The sequence below is a fragment of the Theobroma cacao genome, chromosome 10 (genome assembly GCF_000208745.1).
Source record: "Theobroma cacao cultivar B97-61/B2 chromosome 10, Criollo_cocoa_genome_V2, whole genome shotgun sequence".
Classification (NCBI taxonomy): domain Eukaryota; kingdom Viridiplantae; phylum Streptophyta; class Magnoliopsida; order Malvales; family Malvaceae; genus Theobroma; species Theobroma cacao.
Window position 1 is genome coordinate 14,258,376 of NC_030859.1, and position 6,538 is coordinate 14,264,913.

Sequence of the window (6,538 nt, forward strand, 5' to 3'; positions counted from 1 at the left end):
TTAAAAAAAATTATCCGAATTTTTTATTTTTTTGTTATTAAACTTTTTTAATTAATGATTTCTATTTTATTTTTAAAACTAAATAGAAAAAACTTTTAATAATAATTTTTATGAACAAATAGAAAAATTTCAATGTTTCACACAAAGTTTGTTGGACAAGCAGCAAATTGTAAGTAAAATGTGGTAATGGAACATTTTTTCTTTATTTTTTAACATGAAAATTTGTCAACTAAATCAACAACTTTTGATAACCCCATAAATAATCCCCAAGATAGACATTGAACAATAAAATGCCATCCTACCATTCCCACTTTTCCCACCATTTTACATGAGACTTGATGGCTGTAAACAAAAGGACCTATAAAAGATCATACAAAATTAACTTAGTCACGAAATCAGAGTTCCCATAGTCCATTGCTCTGCCCATTTTCTAGCAAAATGATTCTATGCAAGCAGCATTCAAAACACACGCAGAAAACTAGAAACATTTGGTCCCAGCAACAATCATATTTCCAAGGCCAACAGACAGTGATATCAATCAACACCATCAGCATCCAAACAGAAACATGAGTGATTCTAAACTTTCCAATCGAGCATAGCTTTCCAGATCATAGTCTAAATGCTAATTAACAACTTACTTGAAATCTTAAAAACAAGGATAACTTAAGAAGAGTCAAACTAATAAGTTGCTAATATATTAACACCAAACATAGTTCAAACACCAAATAGTCTTCAAACAACAAGCAACCTTCAAACTCCAAGAAGAAAATATAAAGTTTCTACTGAACGGAAATCCAAAAAAGCTTAAATTGCAAATAACTAATAACTACTTGTCTATTGTACTTACTCTATATTGATAAGCCACTAAGCATGAGCAGTTGTTGTTAGGAATTTGAAAATATGATGCTCTAAAAAGCAAGTATATTCTCATTATTATATTTCATTTTTTTTATTTGTAAGGAAAGTATACTTTGACAATAAGATGAAGAGTTTATTTTAAGTAAACATTTATTATTTAGTTATAAAGATACCATAATTCTGTCTAGATATTAAAATATATTAGTATAAAGAGTCATCATAGGAGACATGCATTTTAATTAAATCTAAAAATTGTTCATAGCCAAATAATAAAATTAGTCACTTTTTTATGTTAAAGCTGTAGTATCTAAATTACTTCAATGAAAATAATATGACTCACTTCAAGGGAATTATAAATCTCAAATCAACGAAATGATTGACTTTGAGTAATGACACTAACATGAATTGGAATCACATGAGACTCAAATTTAAGTTTTAACCATTACTTAAATCTTGATTTAACACTTATGTATTTATTTATGATAGAACCGAAATTTTAATGGATAATAGACTTGTGTTTTATCTCCTTATAATCCTTGATATGTCACAGGCATGATCATCTTAATGAGTTAATTTAGACCACTTATGTTGGGATTATAATTGAGGTGAGCATCTAGGAATATATATCTAAATAGTGAAGTTCATTGCATTAACATCACTTCTAGTGATTTAAGGAAGATTGGTGATTAATATGAGTCTAGTGGATTGATAAAGTAGCTACTCATCACATCTTGATACTCAAAAGATTAGATCTAGAGTATTGGATGACCAATTGAATGAAATCTAAGACTAAAGGCAAAATTTACGTAAAGAGTAAAACGGTAATTTCACTTTTTATCATTGGATGGTTATGAGGGCTCACAATATAAAGTTTGCAATTTGGACAACTAATATTGAATATTAAATATTGGATCATTTCTTATAATTATAGTTAATCCAATAGTACAACTATGAGTCTATAATGGAGTGATTTCACACTTAATAAATTTGAATTATCTTAATGAAATTAATTCTAAGTTTATTAGAGCTTGGAATATTTACATCCAAATAGATTCTCTACTTAGTTTTGTAGAATTCAACTTGTTTAAGTTGGAATGCGTGTTTTATTTAATTAATTAAATTTATATTCAAAAATGGTAACTTTACATATTGTCTTAATTAAGATAAGAGTTGTCTCAATTTAGACAAGGTACATATGTTGCCTTAATTAAGACAAGAGTTGTTTTAATTTAGACAAGAGTATATATGTTGATTTAAAACAAAAGATGTCTTAATTACTTTTTTTTTTTGTAAGTCAAAAAATTGTCTTAATGAATAAATATTCTTTTCAGGCAATGGTTGTCTTAAAATGAAAAACATTTGTTAAGATAATTATTGTCTTCAAATAAAATAATATTGGAGGATTTAATTATAATTAAAGAATTAAATAGTTTATTCTTTATTTATAATTAATTATAATTTCTTGACATATTATAAGCGTCCATGTTTGATTAGGATTTTTTATTTTATTATTAATTCTTTTTAATTAAAGATGGATAATAATAAAACAGAATAATTATTAAATAAAGAATCATATTTTGAATTGGATAAATAACTATAATTAAATAAATAAATTATTTATTTTTTAATAATAATTTTAATTATTATTGGAGGAGTATGGTACAATCATAACACTTTACGAATGACCAAGTTGGACTCTTGATAGGAATTTATTTTTAATTAAAAATAAAAATAAAATTCTCTTCTCTAGTTCTCTTGGTTAAAAAGGCAGATAATTCTTGGAGGTTTTATGTCGTTTATCGCACCTTGAACGCCCAGGCTATCAAAGATAAATTTCCAATTCCAATAACCAAAAAACTACTGGAAGAATTACATAGAGCTCACTATTTCACAAAATTGGATTTATGGTTTGGGTATCACCAAGTCAGGATGCATGAGACAGATGTAGAAAAGACAACATTTCGCACTCACCATGGTCACTTAATTTCTAGTCATGCCCGTCAACCTCACCAAAGCTCTTTCCACCTTCCAAGCCCTCATGAATGATGTATTCAAACAATTCTTGCGCAAGTTCGTCTTAGTATTTGTCACAGCCCAACCTCGGGCCATAACCAGCGCATGGGCCCAATAGGCATAGCCCACTAGGCCCAAGCAAGCCTCTTTATGTAAACCTGATCATTAGTCCATCTATCACACCTCGTTCTTTAAGATCCATAATTCATAATTTCCAATAATAATTTCTTTAAGAATAAATCATAACAACCAAGCGTATACCATCATCAAAATAGTGTTATCACTTGCCAAATTGTGACAACATTATTAATCAAACTAGACATATGGTGTTTACAAACAAATCTCACAATTTACATTTAAACATCCATATACACAAGCAAAAGACCCTTGACTACCAGTGGAGTGACTTTCGGTGTGGGTACAATTATTGAGTACCATGGTATACCTACCAAAAGATGAAAATGGGGAGGTGTCTCAATCTAGGATCCAACTACCTTCGGATCTTAAAACCAAAACATGAAGTTGAAATGAATGAGTATAAATCCAATGAGTGAACATAAGAAGGGAACAAGCAAACGATACGAAAGGTTTTATGTAACACGATGCACTTATATTAGAAACACTGCAATTTATATTTCAAAAACCAAACTTGATGCTATGTTGTCTTTTAAATCATTTTGAAAACATTAAGGAATTCCAACCTTCAACATTCAATGCAATCACATTACATTTCTCCAACATCTCTATAGTATATGTACACATGTATATAAGTATTTACAAATATATTTTTTAGACATAAGTCAAGTATATCTAGCTCACTGCCAAAGATGGTCAATACGCTCTGATGAATACAGCCATTGACCTCCACACAAGTCATGTGCACTCCCACACCACACATAGCTATTATTGTCATGTGCACTCCCACACCGCACACGGTCATTATTTCATGAGCTCACCCACACAGTACACCATCATTACCATCATGTGCCTTCCCACACCGCACATACACGGTTATAAATGTCACGACTCGGTACTCTCCTCGAGCCCGTGACAACCGTCGCGATGTACCGATAGACATTCATTATTCGGAATGCCAACCGAAACCCTGCAAGGCTTTAATATCAGTTTTCTCACCTCTCCTATGAGCAACGGTTGCTAATATCATATTTTAAAAGATTATAAGCTATTTCTAAACCAAAACAATAAAAAAAATAATTTTTGTCTCACAAGGGTATTTTGGTTATTTTTCCCCCTAAATTTCAAAACCATCCAAAAATGTAGTATATGAGTAAAAGATACATATTTCATAACCAAAAGTAAGTTTAGATGTCTAAAACATTCATGTAAAGTGAAATGATAGCTATTAAGATAAAATAAAAATATTGAATAAAATATTCTATTTTCTTATAAAATAACTTTTATAGAACTACGCGTAAATAATTTTTGTAGCGTAAAAGCAAAATAAATTCGTACATACAGTACCACAGATAACCAGAATATGTAATTTAATTTACAATGACGTGTGGACCCTCAAATGACCAAAAGGAACAAAAGTTATGAACCTATGGTTTTTGAGGATGCAAATCCAACTATAGCCCTCGACAAAATCAGTTATCTACTGACTATCCTGAGCCTGGAATGAGTGGAAAGGAGGGTGGTGAGTTTATATAAACTCAGTGAGTAAACAAACATCATCAAAAATATCTAAAGCCGTGTAAATTGAGACAATTTAAAATAAATCATCATAAAATGGTTCATAACCTCAAAACACATTTCAAATAATCTAAACCAGTTACATTTCATCCAAAATATACATCGAGGCTTATGAATCTCTTAAAAACTTGGCTCGTGCCAAAACTCATTCTCGGTGATACCTTGATTAGAGGCATCCAATCGAGACCGCCAAGGCTGTTAAAGAAAAGTTCATATACGCACAAAACACATTTTTATGTTTAAAAGCACAGTCGTTCCTTGGCGTTAGTTGAATTCACTCTCACGTGGTGGTTCGACATAAAGTGAACTATAAACTTTACCTTAGGAGATACCCTTCGCGCCTCTCGTACTAAGGTAAATATAACAGGGTTTACCGTTGTCACGACCCGGAACCTCCCTCGGGCCCATGACAACCGCCGCGACGTCCCGATTGACACTCATTACTCGGAATGCCAACCGGAACCCCGCAAGGCTTACATATTAGTTTCTTTTCTTTCCTGTGAGCAATCGTTGTTAAACATTTCATTTTAAACAATTACCGGTCGTTTCCGGCTCAAATAAATCCAAAGATAATTTAAAATTTTTTTAAAAAAAGATTTATAGACAAATATCACTATTCAAAATATTGATTAAAATATAGCATTTTTATATAAAATAATATTTATAGAAACACGTGTAAGAAATCTTTTGTAATGTGTAAGTAAAATAAATTCATACATACAAAAATTTACTAAGTTATAATGTACAATAATGGTTACAATGACAAGTGACCCAAAATACACCCAGTGTTGGTGCTAGAAACCTATTGTCTATGTGGTAGAGATGTCAACTGGAATCCTCGACAAAATAGGGTATCTACAAGCTACCACAGACCTGAAATATTTGAAAAGAAGTGGGTGAGATTTTGCAATCCCAATGAGTAAACAGACATTATCATAAATATCTAAAGGCGAGTAACAGGGAGGCAAGTTTAAACAACAAATCACAAACCATTTCATAATGTTTTCAATTTATTTCTTAAATCATAAAATATTTGTAATTTACCAAAACAGTTGTTAAGGCTTATGTCTTTTATTAAAAATAAGGCTCAAGCCAAAACTAATCCTCGGGGATACCTTGGCCGAGGCATCTAACCAAGTCCGCCAAGGTTGTTGTAACATTTACATATGAAACACATTTTTATTTTTAAAACAAGCCGTTCCTTAGCGTTGGCCGAGTTACACATTCACGTGGGGGTTCGACGTGAAGTGAGCTCTAATACTACCCCAGGAGTTACCCTCATCGTCTCTACAATCGGAGTAACTATATAACCGGGTTTACCGTGCCCCTCTAATAGGCAGTCCACGAAAACTCGCCACTGTAGTGACTAACCCACCAATTTTAATAAAATTGCGACAGTATAACGTGCATTTTATTTATTTATCCAGCCTACATAGTAAAAATAGCTTACATAAATTTCCCAATACACTTACAAAATATAGCCACATATACTCATATCTCATAAGCCATTCATAGGAAAATATATAATTTTCAAGACAGTTAATAGCCTCCAATTACTCAATTTCATAATCAAACCAATATATCTTTATTTGTCACATCTATTTGTAAAACATCAAAAATCTCGTTTTAATCTCGTTTTCATTTCATTAAATACATAAAGAGCATTTAAAAATAAACTCTAGATAATTTACAATAATAATAAGTTTACTCACCGTTTGTACAAACTAAAAGCTTTCTAGATGCCCCGATAACTACTCGTCGGATACGATTTCCTTGCCTTTACCAGAAGGCTTTCCTCTTGACACATTGCAAAAATTTACTCAATTCATCACATTAATGCTAAATCACTATATATTTGACTTAAATCCTATACTAATGCATGGTATGAAATGCAATAGCCAAAAATGGCTTAAACGCGGTATTAACCTATTTTTGGCACTTTACCCGATAAATT